Source organism: Rhinolophus sinicus, chromosome 16, assembly GCF_057876585.1.
Source record: "Rhinolophus sinicus isolate RSI-liver-muscle chromosome 16, RSI-T2T, whole genome shotgun sequence".
Classification (NCBI taxonomy): domain Eukaryota; kingdom Metazoa; phylum Chordata; class Mammalia; order Chiroptera; family Rhinolophidae; genus Rhinolophus; species Rhinolophus sinicus.
This window is the reverse complement of record NC_142516.1, coordinates 170673133-170694625: the sequence shown is the minus strand read 5'-3', so window position 1 is coordinate 170694625 and position 21493 is coordinate 170673133.

The following is a 21493-nucleotide window of genomic DNA, read 5'->3' as shown; positions in this document are numbered from 1 at the left end:
GTTGTTTGTAAAATCATGGACATAAAATGGGCACAAGGAATTTCCCTTCTTGCTTGGATCATTGCTATATTCTCCTTGTCAATTTTTCAGTCTTTTAGTCTTATTTCTCTTTTGATATTCTCAAATCTCTTGTCATACTAATTATCCTAAATGTCAAGCTTGATAGTGGGATATTCCTGCTCACAGGCATTAGGGGCTTCCCATTCGGGATGAAAATCTGCATGTCAGGAAATGGTATTCCTGATCTACTTTTATGTACTAGTGAATTGAATCATCTGCCTGTATTTCTGGAATTTTGTATTCCAAGAATTCTCTATTATTTTTCTTTCTCTGAAATTGGCATGAAAATTCCCTCATTTTCAGTGTTTTCCTTTATCCAATTTTCTCTGGCTGGACTATCTTTACATATTGCCCAGATGGCATTGGGGCACTGTATTGACACTCTTAATAAGTGTGGAAGAATAGAAGAGACAAAAACTTATCTTGTTTTTTATAAAACGTTAGGCTGAAATTTGGAAAACTATTGGAATCTAATAGTGTTTCTAACATGCAGACCCTTGAATGTTCCTTTCCCCTGTGGGAATAAAAGCTGCACAAAAGGTGCTTATGTGCTCTTCAGGCAATCCCCACAAAGGATTTAACTGATTTTAGCACATGGTAGGAAACATAATTTGACTTACTAAACCTTTAATTCTGAAAATAGAAAACTGAATGTGACATGGACTTATATATGTAGAATAAATTTTAGCCTTTCAAGTATATGGCAGTCAATTAATACATGTGTAGAATACATATGTGTACATATAAATGCATGTATACATATAAATGCATACACACACACACGTATTTTTTGACTGCCATATACAAATATGCAGTTTAAGCTTCAGGATCTTAACAGTTTATTATTAAAGGCAGAATGCATACAGGTGAATTCCTTTACCAAAAAAAGCTTTGCTTAAACAGTATTTGTGATAAATATTCATTTAGAAATACAACTGAGCAAACGAGTATTACATAGATTCTTAGAGTGCCCTAATAACCCTAATATGAATTTTCAGTAACAAAAATTATTTTTCATAGTTGAAAGCATAAAAAGATTCAGACCATTTATAAACTCTTGATGGTTTGTCGTTTAGAGTCAAAGATGATTATTATCACAAGTAATAACCATTCCTCAAATACATATGAGACCGAAAATATGAATCAGGCAAATGTTGCAGGTTCTGAGAGCAAACAGGCTGGTACAAGCACTATGTTCTAGCATGAAAATAAACATTAACATATGGAAAAAAACATAACAAACAAAATAATAGAGACTTGTCTTTTGTTTCTAAGCACATCAAGTTTTAAAAAAGAAAAAAGTATCAGTTGCTTTTTTTTTTCAGGATATTTATCAAAATTCGATTTTAAGGATTTTAAGAAATCTTCTAAATTATGTGTTAAATAATTGTATAATTAAAACTGTATATTAAGCAAGCAAAATGTTATGTTAAATTGCTTTTAAAATGGTATAAATATTAACTAACTTAATCAATTTTATGTGGAAGCCATTGTGTCCAGTTGGAATTATGGATTGACTGTCTTCAACTGTTTGGTACATAAGAAATGTATTGACAATCTACTGTTTCTGCAAACATGATAAAGGAGTGGTAATTATAACTTCAGAATTATATTGTGTTTTTACAACTTTAACAAGTTTATAGTGATGTAATCACATCTTTAATCACATTCATTGATTCACTCATTAATGTGTATAAGCCAATGTTTTTAATATATTTATAGGGTTGTGCATTCATCACTGCAATCTAATTTAGAACATTATCATTCCCTCAAAAAGAAATCCTTCACCTATTAGCAGTCACTCATCATCCCTAGGCTTAAGCAGTCATCATCACTTGACTTCTGTTTCTATGGATTTTCCTATTCTGGACATTTCAAATAAGTGGATTCATGTAATATGTGGCCTTTTGTAACTGAATCTTTCATATAACATAATGCTTTCAAGGTTCATCTATGTTTTAAGGTTAATCAGTATTTTATTCCTTTTTTATGGCTAAATGATATGCCATTGTATAGCTATATATTTAATTATCCATTTATCAATTGATTAACATTTGAGTTATTTCAACTTTTTGGCTATTTTATTTTTTTGTTGTTGTTGTTGCTTAATTTTCTTGGCTAGAACTGTCAGTAAATGTTGAGTAAAACTGGTAAAAGTGGACATCTTTGTCTTGTTCCTGATCTTAGGTGGAACAAGTTCAGTTTTTCATCATCAAGTTTGTTGTTAGCTTTGAGTGAAAAATATATACAACAAATTAGATAACTTATATGAAATGTCAAATTCCTAAAATACATTATCAAACTGCCTTAAGAAGTAAAAGAAAATATAAAGAGACATAGAAAATAGATTGAATTATGAATTAAAAATTTTCCACAAAGAAAAGCAAGCACAAACCTAGATGGATGGATTCACTGGTGAATTCTACTAAACATGCAAATAATGATTCATGTGAGTCCTTCACAAACTTTTCCAAAATTTAGAATAGGATAGAATACATCCTAACTTAATCTGAGAAGCCAGTCTTATCCTCATATAAAACCAAGATGTCACATTGAAAAAAATACAAATATTCCTAATGAATATTGACACAGATATCTCAATTATATAGTAGTGAGTCTAACTTTTGAACATATAAAAAGAATTGTGCACCATGACCAAGAGAAATTCATCCCAAGCCTGCAAGCTTGGTTTAACATTTGATCATCGATATACATATAACATATTAATGGAATAAAAGAGAAAGAGTATGATCATTTTCATTGATATAGAAAAGCATTTGATAAAATACATTACACTTTTATAATAATAATAATAAAAAAAAAAACATTTAAAATACTAAGAAGAGAAGGAAACGTCCTCAATTAGATAAAGGGCATCTGCAAAAAACTCACAGCAAACATACTTAATGGTGAAAAACTGAATTTGTTCCAATTGAGGTCAGGAACAAGACATGATATCTAGTGAATTGTTGTGCATTTAAATTATGTCAATGAAGTTAAGGTAATAATAATTAGATTAATTTTACCATTTAAATAAATAGCATAATAAATTAATTTATTTTGTTGTCTATTACACTGTGTTCCATTGTGGATAATGTTATGAAAGAAAAGGTCCATTAATAAAATAATTGAATTAATTTATCAGAAGAAAGTTTGTTTCTCCAAGAGGGCTTTCAAACATATCAACAGTTTATTTGTAACTAATTTATTTTGTAAGATCAAATTTAAAGTTTATAGTTTTTCACTTTGTTCTATTTCAAGTGGAATAAATTTTCTTTGAGAAAATAATGAAAGTAAGCAGTTTTTGTTTTTTGTTCTTTTTGCAGAAAACTTAAGTTTTCAGAAAATGTCTACAAGAGATAGACGTACTATGGTATAATTAGACACCTTAACAATAAGTACCCAACTTCAGATATTTTCACTAGTTATGTAATGAGACCTGAGAAACTGAATTTTAACTGCACATTGTCCCTGTCAAATTTATTTCACACAAATAAAGAATAATTAATAAGATTTATAAAGTATCACCCATGTACCACCGTGTGATAATCAGTTCTGTGTGTAATCCTATGGGATTTTTAAATTCCACATTGAAATGTTGTCACACAATGTTTAAGATATTTCTTTTTATGAGCCTGTACCTCACAATCATCTAAGTAACCTATGTGCAAAACATATACCAGTTAGTCTCTTTGACACTGTCATCATAAAAATCCAAAATGAAAATGGAAGTAGGAGAATTCAGATTTACAAAGCAATGAAGTTACTAAACTTAGATCCGTTTATATATCACTGTCTGAGAAAGGAAATGAAGGGTCAGGAACCATAAGTCAAATATCCTTTGTCCATGAAGTTTGTGAGACTTCTTTTGGGTTAGGGCCACATTGCTGTTTGTAAAATCATGGACATAAAATGGGCGCAAGGAATTTCCTTTAAGAAAACGTCCATGATGTTTAAGCTATATCATTAATTCTATGTTGCAGTAGATTTTCAAATTAGTCAATATTTTTAATTGTATATTTAGATATTTAGGAGTCATTTAACTCTTCTGTTTTTACTCCCTGACCTTTGAGCCAGGAGAATAAAATATATTAATACACTAAGCTGGTAGTGGAAAGACAAATACTACACAGTTTCACTTATGTGACGCATCTAAAGTAGTTAAACCGCTAGAAGTAGAAAGTAGAATGGTGGTTGCCAAGGGCTGGAGGGGTGGGGAGTTGCTGATCAGTGGGTATAAAGGTTTCAGTTATGCAAGATGAAAAAGTTCTAGAGATCTGCTTTACAAAGTTGGGATTCTATATTTAGCTTCGGTATTGCACTAAACACTTAAAATCTTTAATAGGGCAGTTCTTATATTATGGGTTTTTTGTTTGTTTGTTTGTTTTTGTTTGTTTTTAACATGAGAAAGAAAGAGAGAGAGAAGGAGGGAGCTAGGGAGGGAGGGAGGGCGGGAAAAAGGGAGGGAGGAAAGGAGGGAGGGAGGGAGTTGTCCCAAAGCATGTCCAACAGAAATATACTAAAGCAATCATATTATTACTAATGATGGAAGTTTCTTAAATCAACAATTATGAGAAAATAAACAGAAATTTTTATAGGTTGGAATCATCCTCTTTAAGATACTTATACATCATGGGCCATTACATTATTAGGAATTGCTATTGACAGATTCAACTTTCTTATATAGTGAAAAAGAAACTTCCAATTATAAAAGGACCTTCTGAACTCTGCATAATTACACGTTCTTTTAAAGCCAGACAGCAATGGGGACAGCTAAAGAGAGGCCCATTAAGGCTTTAAGGCAGATTCATTTATTTCCAACAAAATGTGGGATGTGAGAGGATGCAAAGAATGTGTAGACGCCAGAATGAACATATTGTCCCTACTTTTATGAATCTTTGTTTTTCTTAAAATGAAATCTTTAAGCATCAGATTAACCTGTGTGAAATTATAAAACAAATATCAATATGCCATTTGAATTCTTTGCACATTAGGCTATTATATTTCAGGTTGAGAATAATCAATAACTTGTCATGGTATTAATTATATCAGGTACATTTGAAAAATGTAAGTAGGCTGCATCCAAATTTACTTATTATTAAAATACTTTTTTAAACCAATATCATGTGGCTCAATCACATGTAAATTTCACAGCCTGAAGCTAGATATTCTCAATTATTTAGTCATTAACCAATCAAACAAGTCACTTAACCTCATATTCCACAATTTTTGTATGATAATAATGTATGACTCAAATCAAATGACAAATGAGAAGCAATTAAAACTGTAAAATGGATATACAAATACAGTTATGAGCATATTTATGTAAGTAAATTATGGGTAAATCAGAAAATACTGGAGCTGTAGTCAGTCTTAAACTGCATCTTATGTCTGAATATTTTGTTTGTGTCATGGCAGATTGTAAAAAAATAGAAATAGCAATGGAGGTTGATTTTTTTAATTTGTTGCCATGATAAATTTCCACTGAGAAACCTACTCCTAGACGTCCAGGCTTCTTGTTGTTTTCTATATTTAGAATTTTGGAAGAGATGAACTGATTCCCCTCTTTTAGTGCTGCTTCTGTTGTCATAACTGCTTTCTCATAACTCTGCCTATTGCAGCTGCAGAAGAAAAGGTCAGAAAGAAATTCTTTAGTAGCCCACTTCCACAGCTACCTTTCTAAGCAACAGCAATCAAATATGTATAAATAGCAATCCGTAGAAGGGGAGTAACATGAAGATCCATGTGGCAACATTTAAATGAGTAAATCATGCTGAAACAAGTTTCAAAGAACATTACAGTTATGTTCAATCTGGTGACCATAACTTCAGGGCTCAAACAGAGCCTGCCATTTTGAAAAATGAATGGGAAGAATCCATGTGAACTCAAAAGCTTCTAGGCATTCTGCTAATTTCTCTTAGGCTCCTCTCATTTCCTTTAAGTCTTACACACATGACCACATAGTTGAGACCTGGGGTATATTGAGTTGTAAGCTGTAATGTTTGGAATGTGATGGGTTAGAGACAACTCACTGAAGAACTCTAATGCTAAGCAGTTGCCAGAGGCTTGCAGAAGCATGCTGTAGATGAACCAGATATGAATGGTTTTAATAAGAAAAATGGTAAAGTGCAAAACGCCAACTAAGGTCCCAGAATACTGCACTGAAAAATGGTAGATATAACGAAACATTAGGTCATTAAATGTCTCGTAGCAAAAAAAAAAAAAGCCTTCTGAAAGACCACAGATGATGAATCATTGGCATAAAAGTCAAAGACTCCAAGAGTACTTGGTTAGGAAATGATAAATGTGATAGATAACTCCATCAAGGTTATAAGATATATATATATCATTTATATGTATATGTATATATGCATATATAGATAGATATATAGATATATAGATATAAAAGTAGAGTAGACTCCTGAAACAATGACCATAAAACATGCATAAGATAATAGAAAGATTAGTCCTAAAGGTTGAAAGTGGGACTCTCCCCTAAAGAATGGTTGTTGTTTTTCAATTTGCATGAATAAAACATAAAATAAATAAAAATAATGTAAGAACTGCTTATGTCTTAAAAATAGGCTTAGCTTTTTAATAAGAAAATATTAATATGCCGCTATTTATTTATTAAATATTGAGATCAACAATCATATTGATAATTATTATAACTACTTCTTTTAAAGCTGCAGTTGTAACTGAGATTATTTATGTGAACTCTAGAATACATTGCTGCCTCTAAATGCACAGAAGAGCACAATAAATATTGCTTTTTTAAAAAAAAATAATTTTACCTTTTCTGAAAAAATATTGTACTTTGCTATTGTGAATAAAAGATATCTGAATATATTTAAGGTGGATATGACTTCTAAAAACTTTTTTAAAATTATAACATACCGGTAGTATATGCAAAATAAATACAACAATGTCTGAAATAGGGTGGATGTTCAGTATTTTATGATTATTTTCTTATCCACTGCCATGAGGGTACTAATATATGAAAACAATGTTTAAAAAACCGTTAAGTAGTAAATATTTCTTTAGACCATATATAAAACCAGGTGAATGAATCACTCTGGTAATTCATTGGAAAAGCTACCCATCATTTAAAGTGAAATGATCCATGTGAAACAGAATTAACCATTCTAAAACTCACGTTGTCACATGGTATAAGTGAGTGATGTTCATGTGTTCTGGTTACCTTTCATGAGAATCAGATTATTTTCCTCCAAATATTTTCCTCCTTTTAGTAATTTGATTTTTTAACTGTTTATGGATGACTTCCATGGTGTTTCTCTTGACAAATTGATGGTTATAAAAGAGGAAATGTCTATTTTTAAAAAAGTCAAACCCTAAATCAAAATTAAGTATCAATATACTTTTTTTTTATTATTTCAAAAAGAAAGTTACGTACTGAAACATGTTGATGTGAGAAATTACTTATTGGTTTAAAAGCATAGGAAAATATGTATATATTTTTTAAACCAGCACTGGCAGTAATTATGAAGAAATAATTAAATTGCAGGGTGCCATATGTAGTCACTTTTATAGTTGCATTTATGTTGATTGCATGTAATTTCTAGAGCAGGCCTCTTTTAATTTTATAAGAGAATATGACAATTAGATGCCTTTTACTTTTCTATCTAATACATTATCTAGTAGAAGTGCTGTGGAAAAGCTGTCTGAATTTAAACGTGTATTTGCCCCACATTAACAAATATCCTGCTTGGTATTTTGAGAATTGTAGAACAAATAGTTTAACATTACTGTTTTTTTATGATTACCCATTATTCTGTGGGAAAAAAAAAAAGATCAACATTATTAAACTGTGAAGTTTAAAGGTATGAAATTAAGAAACGTTTCCCACACATCTACTCATAGTAAGATTATTGATATTTAAAATTTTAAATATAATATCTGAATTACTAAAGATTGGCATTAACACCTTTTCAATAAAATGTGATTTTTTGTTTGCTTTTATAAATTGCATGTATGTCAGTCTGTTAAATTTTACTCTCTTGTTGTTTAATAATAATAAGATACTAGATATTTTAAATCTCCCAATTGAAAGATATTCTATTTTTAACCCAAAATGTATGCGTGTAAGATCCTCACACTGACACCATAATGCCATGCACTTCCTAGTATAATACTGATCAATTTGCTGAAATTTTAGGGAAAAAATCAAATATGTAAGGTTTTTTAAAGTAATTTAAAGATTTCTAAGATAATGTCTATAACTTGTTCAGAATGTGGATTTCCATTGTGGGGAAAATTAGAATCATTTTTTCCTATCTATCATTTTTGAAAGAGTATTTATAATATGCTTTCTATTCCCCTTCCCCAATGTTTTCTTTTTAAATAACAAATTTACAACTTTAGTTTTTTCTTTGAAGGTTTTAAGCTAATTCATTTACATATCCTTATCATAAATGGTTATTTTATTATACATAAAAACAAAATATGTTGCCCCTGATGAATAAAATTTTATCTGCATGAATACAAAGTTCCCATTTAAATGTTCATATTTGAAAATGAATATTTTAATCGCTTTATTCGTGCTCTATTGACCAGCACATGTTCCAGAGATGTGATGGTACCATCTCTGGAATATGTGCTGTACCACTTAAGCGATGAGAGAAAAGCCTCTCAAATCTATATGTCTAACTTCTCATATTACAAGGGCTCAACATTTAAAATAGTTCAAGTCTCCTTTAGCCATTGCATAATATTATATCATTTGCACAGTTTCCTTTAACATAAAAGCAATTCTTTCTAAATACAATTTGCTTCCGGAGCCAAATGCTTACTATAAGAGAGATCTGCTTTGAATGTCTGTATGAAGTAATCACTCTAAAGAGAATTAAATGAACTGTACTACCAATTCAAATCTGTGAATTCAAAAATGAACTGTAGAACAATATACAGTGAAATTGGATACATGAGGATCAAACTTCTGATGTTGGCTCCGACAACATATAGACAAAGAACAGATTCCGTCAGATGCTGCAACTCAGGGAATGTCAATGGTGAGGTCTGCTTTCTGCCTTTCCCATTAAAACAGCACAAGTCTGTTTCTTTCACAGATTCAATAGAAAATTCTGGCATGTGATAGAGATTTGGAATTTTTATACTTAGCCCACTAAAAATAGGAAAGGGCATCTCACTGCTGCCTCACATGAACATATAAACTTGCAATACATGACATTAGGAAAGATTGATCATGGGATACTGGAAATAATAAATTACTTGGATATTTGTGTCTTATACCCAATTCTGCTACTACCTGTCTATGTATTTGGTGGCCCTTGATTGTTTCCTAAAATAGCTGTGTTGAACTACACAATCATTGACATTCCTGCACAAATTTTCATGTTTTTACTCATTCAAATTATGTAGTAATCTCTTATCAACTTTAATTATATAAAAAATTGCCTATATGTACGCCATAGTCAAATATAAATAATTTGTGGATAATTATTACAAATATAAAATGTTTATGTGTGATAACATATAAATAAATTAACGTGTTTATAGAGCGTTATGATCACAATATTCACAGATTTGAATATGTGATTAGTAAATCAAAAGGGATAATAATATCTATACATAAATTACTGTGAGACTAAAATGAACTAACATACGGAATGTACATTGCATCAATTTAAATCACAATTTGATAATTTGATACAATAAAGATAATCATTTCTTATGGAATTAGCTTATTAACTCTGTATTCATATCTAGTGGCATGTGAAAAATAAAGGGTTATCAAAACCTTGGGTCTACTCTAGATTCTATTTTATGACATCGGTAATGAAGCACATAGAAGTAGCAGCAGGAATAAGAACAAAATATTGCATATACGAAACATTCATGGAAAAAGTAGAACATCTCTACAAGGTAAATTATTACTGGAAATTATTCCTCCACGTTGATTCATTCATTCAAAAAATGTTTACTGAACACTCACACTGCTACAAGTTCAAGTGGAACAGTATGAACAAGAGAGAGGATCTATTTCATCCTTGGAGTTTACAGGCCAGTTAAGGAAACTGGCCATTCAATAAAGAATAACAAAGCTGATTTTTCTAAGCCTCCATTGATAGCTAATTTTAGAAACTTAGGACAGAAAACTCCTTCCCAATGAAAAATCAGTATAAATAAATATGTTTGAGGACTGTCAGTCATCATCATAGGAGCTAGATAAGGTCAGGAAGATTAGTTGACTATAGATGTTATTTGTAGCTAGGGTAGTTGTGGATCTGTGTGGAAGCACACAGATCAGGGTAGTGACTGTTTTTATGGGTAATGAAAACATCAGAAAGTGTAACGGAGTAATTGGAAAGGAGTAATTGCAGGACAAATTTACGGGAATTTGTTCCGTATATCCAGAGAAGACTCAAGGCAGAAAAATATTTTGGTAAAACCCTGTAGACCAGTTAGTCTAAAAAGCTTAGACATATCTGTTCGGTGGAATCCAATGATAGTTAAACAATACAATATGTACATTCCCTAGGAATGAGGGATCATTCTTATAATGGGTCAAAAAGGAGAGGCTTCAATAGATGGACAGATACATCTGGTTTCCTTGACATGGAGCTCCCTTGCTGATTTCTCTATTCTCAAAGAGTAGTCAATTTTCCAGGTAGAAGGAAGGTATAATTATACTCTTTCTTACTGACTTACTACAATACATAATGTAAATGTATTATAGGCCGAGATAGGGAATTGAAATGTTACTAAAATATTGATACATTTAAATTATAACTCTAAAAAGTTGTTAAGTACTTGACACCCACTCATGATTTAGAACTAAAAAAGATAGAAGTTTAGATATATTATGATATATTCCCTCATATAACAAGTGACAAAAATTTTTTAAATACCAGTTAAGTGATTTTTGCCCAAGTTCACACAGCTACCTCATTGGTCAAAGACAGACATCTGAACTCAATTCAGGGAGATTATGTATGACACTGAATCTTATTAACAGCTTTCCTAGAACTTGCTTCACAGAATTAATCTCAGAAAATTAATTTATGAAGCATTTGTGAAAAATCACATTCAAACAAGGAAAATTTAGCAAAAGTTATGAAACCATTAAAATATTTTAATTTGTCTGAAAAAAAATTATAACACTTTAAATAAAGCAATTAAGAGGACATTTCCTATAATTCTAAAATAATAGTGAAATTACATTTAACATAAAAAGGCTGTTTTAATACCATTTTATAAAATAAAGTAGCTGTAATAAAACATGTAAGCATATATTGCTGATTATAAATGTAGTAATATATGCATATCTATAGAAGAGGAAGATTCTATTTTTTCGCTATTATAAAATCTATCTATTCCAAAATGGTAAAATGCACATTATTATGTAAAACATCCAAAGGGCTTTTGCAGTTTATACACATATACCCTGAATCCTTTTGACAATCATCTGAATTTACCTGCATTCTGTATAAGAGCTTTGTATGAGACTTTGGTAGACAATTCACACATTTTCATATGATTTGCTACCTAATGGCTGCCAGAGCTGCAGTCACAGAAACTTCTCTTATTCTAGGCCTGTGATTAATATTATGTAAGATTCTAAAATCAGTATTATGCTATTTCTTAAAATTTTTCAAAGCAAGTGAGAATAAAAATCTATTTTTGCATATTATTTTGATATAAATATTATTTTAATATAAATCACACATTATTTTGATATCAATTTTTAAAAGATTTTAAGAGTTGGTAAAGATCTATAACAAAATCATTTTCCATCTCTTCATAATGTGAATTCTTTTTATACCCGTTTGCCGTTAGATCTAAATTGAAAATATTTCTAATTTTATTTTTGGGTATTTTACTCTGTCTAAATGACTTTTTTATTATAAGATATTAAAGCAGCATGAAAGCTGTGATTAGAAGAAATCTGATTTTTTGCTGTAAATTCACATACCCACAATTTCCAATGAGACACGTGAGCAAGTAAGCAACAATCTAAGATAGAATAAAATCAACCTATAAAGGAATCATGTTCTGGTTACATTAGATTGTTAGTAAAAATTAAAATATCATCTGAAGTGTTATTTACCTGTTTCATCAAGCTCCTAAATTTCAGTGTTACTAAGTACATTATCTCAATGGTATTTTGTCATGAATATTTGTGGGATGATAAAAATAGATTCTATCTGATTGATTTTTAAAATTCATCAGTGAAGCAAATCATCACATGAAATTACTAGAAGACCGTGTCTACATAAATGAGTGCTTTCTGGCCATACTGAATACATATGAGATCATACTCACCAGTCCAGCTGGCTTTTTTTTTCATAGCTCATGTCTACTTTTATTGATCATTGTGTCCATTTTAATGGTCTCTGTCTTGAAGTACTGGTTTTAAAATATGGTTAATATAATCCCTAAATACATGATATAAAATAGTCAAATTTAATAGAATTAAATATTTGCATTCTTGACTACTGAAGGATTGTAAGAAAAATATATAATTGCTCAATAACGTTTTCAGTATCTGTTTGACTCTAACTTCGAACAAGTCTCTTCTATATGATCAATCATACTACTTCAAAGGAAATATTTTGATTGATTATTTATGCTCTGCAAAGAGGAGTCATTTGTAAAATAGATAATAATATTCTTCCTCTAAGTGGACTAGTTCCTTGGGACGAGTAGAGAGGTCAATAAAGAAACTTAAGGAGAAAGCCACAGGATTTCTAAAATAAACTCTGACGATGTGTTGGATTTATGTAGCTGGTTCATTCTGAAACCGTAGAAGTACGGCTGAGGTTAATACTGTGGATTGGCTTAATCCTACTCTTCGGTGATCCACAGATAGCAATTTTAACTAAACACTGTATAAAAAATAAAATAAATAATGTACAGCATTTGTCAGTCACTTAACCAGAATGACCAACATAGTTGCATATTTATGTAAAAAATTCACCAAGAGCCAAGATAGTCTAGACATGAGGGGTTGGATATTGCTGGGAGATGATTCTACATAGTTTTTTCACTATTTTGTTTTATGAATGAGTAATGGACTACGTGTGTGTGTATACACATATTATAATGAGTTGTGGTATTACAACAGTAATTCATGTGTGTCTCTATTTCATTCAATATAAATATTTATATCAAATTATGATGCCATTGAGTAAGAATATCCAAACCTGTAGAGAACTTTTATAAAACTTTATTTGAGCAAAACAAAGGCTAAATCTGAAGCAAGATCTCAACACACTGAGATAAACGTTTTTGAGAGTAACAATTTGCAGTTTCTTGTATTCATTTGAGATTAAGGAGGGGACTAAGGAAGATTGCATGAAGGTGGGAGAAAGTAATGTAGGGATCAGATTACAAAATAGGTAAAATATGTGCTATGGGGGGTCTGAAATGGTTGGGAGGTATAAAAAAGACAGATCTGAAAGGGGGCATTTTTAAAGCTTCTTAACGTACATGCACAGAAAAAATGGACAGGGCTTTCTTATGGCATAGATAAGCGTTTTATAAAGAAGTTAAGGCCTGGGGCATAACTACCCACCATGACCGGCCTAGTTAGATTTTTATGATCAGATCACCCTTGGAGGTTAATTTTCATAGAACCCCTTTTTTGTCCACAATACTTAAAACAAAAGAATGTCAGTTAAATTAAACCATGTCATACATGTATTCTTCTATTAGGAGGGCTTTAAATGATACATTATTAAATATCAGTGTGACTATTATTAGACTTTAGTTTGTTGACTATAACCTGATTCTATGCCTCAAGGAAAATTTTAGACACTTTATATGAGAATTATTGTATAGTTGAAAATAACTAGCAAGATAATGCTGTCGCAGTATAGAGTGTATTATCATAAATAGAGTCCCACTACAGAAAAAGTGTTGTAAGGGACAAACCAGTCTTAAAAGTGATGTTAAATTTCTTAATTGATCTCTTTATTTCCATAGATAAATTCAATGCTAACATTTAAAAGGCAATTTATTTTCATTTTACGTACCATAATTTATTTTAATTTCACTTTTTCAGGGCTTTATATGATATCATATCAGCCACAGCTAAACCATTTGTCCCGTGCAGTAAGGGAATTTATGTTTAAAGTGAATTTGTTATTGCTAAATATAAACTGCAAACTTTATTTTGCCTTCATGGATTACTTAGCGATGTGTTTAAATGACTTGGTATTTGATGTGTTAAATATTACTTGATATTTTAGATTACATACACAAATGTTTATTAATAATTTTATTGCTGTGCTCAAACTATTATTGATCTGATTACTATGCCACATTAATTAACTAATTAATTGAATATTAATGATAGAAGTCATTTCAATAAAGAGCAAGCATTGTTAATCTCGTATGGCTTTATTTTTCAGATACAGTTTCACAAAGATAGTGGTGCCGTCACCCATATATTTAACTAATGAAATAACAAATATGTAACTGAATATGATAAATTTGTCTTAGTAATATGCATTTCTCTTCTCAAATTTATCTACCATAGAACAGAGTTCCTATGTCATTTAGATAATAACTTCTCATTTCTAAAGCCCTGGAATAATTTTATTTTAATCTTATGTTAAGGCAGCGGAACAAGTTCAAATGGTTGAAATGAAATTTAAAAAAATAAAATAAAATAAAGTAAAAAAAGGTTTTACTAGCTCCATCCCAAAACATCACAAGGAGGAGAAAATATATAGTAGTATTAGAGAGGACAAAAATTGGTAATCTTTTACCTCAAATCCAAAAAAGTACATGTATTATATCCAATCCAACCTTCCTCATGAACTTTCTACTTTCTGTGAAGAAACAATGAAGAGTCTGAGGTTTTATCCTGTTGCTAAGTGAACCGGTTAGGCTGTCACTTGCTCATGGATGCTGCAGAATGCAGGACAACCTTTGGTCACAGAACAGCAGGCAGCAGACTTCATCTGCATGTTGTTTTTCCTTGTCCCTCAAGTCTCACAGGGACAATGCAAAGCAGTCTGGATACCTGCTGTGCAGAGAGTGGGACTGCATCAAGCTGAAGAACCCCAAATTTAGGAAATCCCAATCTTATATAATGGGCTGCAAACAAACTTGTCATTCTTTGTCCCAGAGGAAGAGCTTCTTTTCATTAAACTGATAAGCACACAAACCTGCCATTTTCTCTGGAGGGAGACACTGCCTGTCTCTTCCAAGGCTGATTGCTACATAAACATCTTTGAAAGACAGACTGGCACAAAACCCTGTCATTGCCTTTGTTCTCAAGACACACAGAAATATGAAAGGCCCATCGAGAATTGTCTCCCAACACCCTTCTGTGTGTCAGGGAAATACATCAAGAAATCATATCTTAATATTTGCCAGTTCAAATAGTCTCCTTTGAATGATTTGTTCTTAGATAAATGCTCAGACTTTAAGATTTTCTTCACTTTAATCTACTTCTCTGTATATGGCGGTTGTGAGGAACTTAAATGAAATCATTGGAATAGGGTTCCTCTGATTTCAATAGCAAGTTTCACTTTGAAGTTCAATTACCAGTTGCCTTGATGTCATCCACTGTGGAAATGTGTGGCCAGTAAATTTGTCTCATTCCCTTCCCTTGGAAAGGGTTTTGGAGACTTCTGTTGCTGGATTGACACAACTTGGACCCACACCGGTCCTCTGAATAACCCTGCATATCAAGTTGTTTTCTTAGTCCATCCATGCAATAGCCCAGCAACTCTAACAGCATCATTCTGCCTCTTCTTTGAAGTCCCTTTAGCCACTTTATCAGATTAGATGATTGATTATCTCCTGAATTCTCAAAAAGATTCTTAAATCCCTTCTGTGAAAGAAAGCCAGCTGTGACAGCATAAAGAGTGCTACCGTGTTTCCCTGAAAATGAGACCTAGCTGTACCATCAACTCTAATGCATCTTTTGGAGCAAAAATTAATATAAGATCCACTATTATATTATATTATATTATATTATATTATTATATTATATTATATTATATTATATTATATTATATTATATTACCTGGTCTTATATTATATTAAAATAAGACCGGGTATACAATATAATATAATATAATATAATATAATATAATATAATATAATATAATACTGGGTCTTATATTAATTTTTGCTCCAAAAGATGCATTAGAGCTGATGGTCCAGCTAGGTCTTATTTTCGGGGAAATACGGTATCTAGGGATCTTTTTTATAACACCAAGTTTCCAGTTTTATTTCCCTGAACCTGTTCCTTGTAGTATTGGATGGATAATGCTACTCAGTTGTTTCACTCAACTACTTCAAATTCACTAAAATTTCTAATGGTGACCATAAACTTTCCCTTTCTTCCTACTTCTTTTTCTCATATGCTCCCCAGGTAAGAAGAGGTAGTCTTTTTCATCTCTGTACCTGAACATTGTTTGCATCCTATTTTCCTCCCTAGAGAATGTAGCCTGATTGCCTAGTTATTATAATTAATACATATACCCTTTTCTGGAAAATAAAACACAACTTGCTTTGCATTACCAAGTATTGCTTCTTATCATGGAAATTATAAAAAAGCTATAAATAAGAACAAAAGTATATTATTATTATTATTATTATTATTATTATGTAAATATTATCCTTATTACCCAATATTTAGTGTTATGACCCAAAATCATAGCCCAGATGGTTAAAGTTTGAGACTCAATAATGAATGTGTAAATTGTAAACAAAATGAGGAGACTATTGACTGTTACATCAAGAAGACTGCAGGGGACAAAGGAAAAAATAATCGAAAAAGATACTCTCTTAGAAATGGATATTTTATCAACTCAAAGAGCCATAAAGTCAGGATAAGAGTTTATCAGAAGTCTAAATCAATTGATGTAAAAAAGGTAGAAAATCAAAACAATAATTAGTGAACAAATGAATATTGAGTTCATAAGACATTGATATTCAATTTTGAATAATTTTGAGTAATTATTGTTTGTTTATGAGGAAGAAGATATAACCAAATGTCTCCTGATATTCAAGTGATATATGTGTGTGTGTGTGTGTGTGTGTGTGTGTGTGTGTGTGTGCGCGCGTATAATGTTAATCATAATGTTCTCATTTAGGTATTTTAATTGTCTCAAAATATGTTCTATTATTTATCCATTCAAAAATAATTTATTGAATACTAAGTGGAATTTAAAAACCCCAAATAGTAAGTTAAAATGCAGTTTTCTGAGTAAAGAAAGGAAAAGTGGGCTTAAACTAAGTAAAGGTATTAGATTGACTTCAGTTCTCAGACAAGTCTCATGACACCTGATCCTACACAAACCTACAGCTATGTCCCATTTTCAACCACACAGTAACAGTACGGATTTCCCACAAATTATAATGCTCATTACCAGTGTGTTCAGTGGAGTGATACCACTGTAAGAAGAATGTACCTTAGCAAAGCAGTGCACTTTCTTCTGAATAGTAACCAAACTGACTTCAGTGGTTATTGTTTTTTCCTCTTACAATTTTGTAGACACTAAGAAAAGTAATCATATGCTTGTGCTTCAGCTGGCTCAGTGAAAAGAAAAATGCTTCCCATGAAACATTTATATTCAATTGAAGCTGTAAAGTATCCATTTGTTTTGCTGTCCTATAGAACTAATACAACATAAAGTTTCATAGCAGATAAAGATAGATGAGTGAAATTGCAAACCCACTAAAACAGTTATGCTGACAGATTGATACATAAGTATCGTGCATTGTGGTTGACAAATGGGTCCTGTAACAGTATTTTTTATAGAGTAAGCTTGATATCTCATCTACCCATTTTCCAAATGCGATTGTAAAAGGTCACACTCAATCTTCATGGATAAATGTTATGTATGAAAGAGTGTACTACAAGGAAAAGCATATGAGAAGCACTATGTTTATTCTACACATAGCTTTCTGTGAATGGCATTGATGGTTAGTTAAATTCAAGTCACTCTATAATATCTCCTTCCATCTGTTTCCTTGAAGGAAATTAGGACACGTGCAAATATATTTATATCTCCTTAGACAGTGAGAACTTTAATTTCAGTAAAAATGAACTGTCAGTCATCTTTGCAATAGGAACTGGGTTATGAATAGAAATAGAAAATAAGGCATAAGTGTAAGAAAAAGAACACTTTTCCTACTTAGGTTTAGGGAAACAAAGGAAATATTTAGGATTAAAGTCCATATTGAGAATAATACTGATATTAATAATGTTCAGTACAAAAATATATACAATGTACAAAAATTTACTGAAACAGGGCGAGATAATCAAAATTTTAGAAGTAAATACAGGAGGGTTATAAAATAAATCAATTACAAGACATGGTGATAAAAACAATAATAGAGATCATGGTGGAAAATTCCGACACTATGGAACATAATAGTCTAAGTACATCAATTTTTTTTAAGTGTTGGTTAAGTAAATATCACACTGCAAATGCAGATTGCATTTCAGCTAAAGTATCCACTATATTTAATTAACATTGTAAATGTAAACATTATAAATTTTAAATTTGTTTAAAGTTATGCTTGTATTTAAGGTATGGATTTCTGTGTAATTTTCAGTGATACTGTGATAAAAATAATATTAGTAATTACTTGATATCCATTAATTGGTCATGTTTGAGAAACACTGACTGAATCATAGTAACTAGATTAAACAAAAAAAAGTAGTGTTGGCATAAGATCTTGCCTATGAAACATCATGTAGTTGAATAAAATCACATACTATTTAAGGAAAACAATTTAAAACTTAAAATTGACTTTCAATGCTAAATAATATTAGCTATATAAGTATAAATTAGCTTTTATAACCTACAATTGCATTAAGTTCTACTCTAAAACTGAAGAATAAGATTAGAGAGAGAGCAATATTGACTTTAGTTTCACAACTCAATTTTGTACTGAAAGATGACAATACTATAAAAATCCACAAATAATTACTAATACTTATCGGCTATACTATTCAGGTCGGGATGTATTAACATCAGTGTCTTTCATGACATACAACATCAAAAGGAAGTTGTCCAGGGAGATAAAAATTTGTAAACCTAATAATAGAGAGCTCTAACAAATTTCAAAATGAGGGGGAGATTCTGCCTTTTCCATATAATGTAAGGTGATTGTACTTTTAAAGAGAGCTTAAACAGGAAACTGAGGCTAACTATTTATAGTCAGTAGGAAGCATAAAGTAAAGAACTTATTAAAAACACAAGTTTTGGGTGAAGTGGTATGTGTTCCACTGATTGGTACAAACACAGCTAAGATGCCCCCACTCAGGCTCCATTGGACAGCTTTCTATATAAAGAAGTAACTTAAACTAAATATCCTTAAGGCCTTCTAAAGTTGTGTATATTGAATTTCTCTATGGGAAATTGGGCTGCAGATCAACTAGGGGGAGAAATAATATTACAGAAAAGTTTAATGATTGGCAAAGTGACGTAGTGCTAATGAGTGAACTGAGGTTAGAATCCTTGTCTTTTAGATTGGCTCTATATTTTAACCCTGCAAATGCTCTTAATGATTTGATATCAAACCTTAACTCTGTTGCAATATTATTGATATTTAAAACTTGAGAAACAATTAATTTTATAGCTCCTTTAAATTATATTTTGAAAAAGTCTTTGTTAAGACATGTCACTACTTACCATATATTCCTGCAGCTTTTGTAAGACTCTTTCTCAACTGTATCCTTTATACACTTTAACATTCATATGTTCTTTTATACAATATCCTTATTTTGTAATATTTACTTCCATTGTTTTTTTTGTTGTTCATTTCCCTGTCTTTTTTTTGCACTTTTCTTGTCCTATTTGCTACGACTATCTTACGTTTTATTTCACTTGGAAAATCATTTCTAATAATATTTTTCTATACTTCATTAAAGTTTTAATTCCATTAATTTTACTTAAAGTACTTTTTAAAGCAACCTAAATATCCAATAATGTGAGTTAGGGAAAAAAAGTACACGTGTGTGTGTGTGTGTGTGTGTGTGTGTGTGTGTCTGTGTCTGTGTGTGTGTGTGTGTTTAAATACCAGGTTAATAAAATACTATGAATTCATGAAAGTGGTAATATTTAAGTAGCAAAATAAAATATATCAATGAATAATAGAAATAAAATATTGTAATAAATATTTGCTTTTGAGCTATTATTAAACTAGGTAAACTAACATAGCAGATCGAGCATTGTCAACTCCACATCTCCCCATTCACACTCTCTTCTGGAGAAAAACCTAAAACTCCTTTCCCAGAAAACAAGTAGAAGTGGCTGTTCTCTGTCGGCAGCTGTGGGGGGTCAGCTGAGACCCTTGGTGGTGGCTGTCTTTGGCTCCCACAGGCCTTTCAGTGTATTGCACACTGCAGAGCTGCAGGCAGCTGGGATCACCTGTGGTAGCTTCCAGATAGGCTTGCTAGATTTAGCAAATAAAAATACAGGACACTCAGCTAAATTTGAATTTCAGAGAAACATTGAACAATTCTTACTATAGATATGTCTTATACAATGTTTGGGACATAGTTATTCTAAAATAAAAGTTTGCATATCTGAAATTAAAGTTTAACTAGTCATACTGGTTTTTATCTGGCAATCGTACTGCCAGGTTCTCTGGATGTGCTCCTGAATATGCATTTTCATTATCAGAGGCAGCTGGAATCATTGGTGGCTGCTCTGCTTCTTTAATCCCTAGGTCCCAGCCCTCTCACATTTTCTCAAGACAATCTTTCTGGACTACTTTCCCTCTACCCTTCTAACTGTTGTATGTCTGCAACTATCTGTGATAAACTGGTAAATTTCTTTCTTTCCAAAACAGTCCACTAATTTCTGTTTCTTAACCAAATGCAGATAAATAGTATTGTACAGACAGATAGATATATCTCCTAAATCTATAATTATTAACATATTAACATGTGCATATGTACATGTATATATGAAAATATATAAATTTAGATGTTACTTATGGGTCATTTTTCAAAATTTTCTTATTTTTATGTTTATGTACTATGAAAACACACCATGTGTTAAATATGTGGCTTGGGCATACATAAAATCTCATGTTGTTTACTGATTTTCCTCTCTGTAATAACAGTTTTGATTATTTGATTCAGATACTCTGCAAGATCTCATCTTTCTTTTGTTTCTTTGTTTTGGCTTTCCCATTCTATTATAAGAACTAAATCTAAAAGTGTTTTAGAAAGAAACAGTTATGAGACAAAAGATCTTGGCAGTGCATTGCATTATGCTTTTATAGATCCCCTACTGACAGTTAAACTCCATCACAGAGAAATGCCTAATAAGGTATAAACTTATTAGGTTGATTAAAATGAATGGATCACAATGTGAAATGTAATTGTAGGTTGACATATAAAAAAAGAAAATTATCTTGATAAAGCTAATGTTTAATGAAATTAATTCCTCTTTCCACATGTGATAGGGTT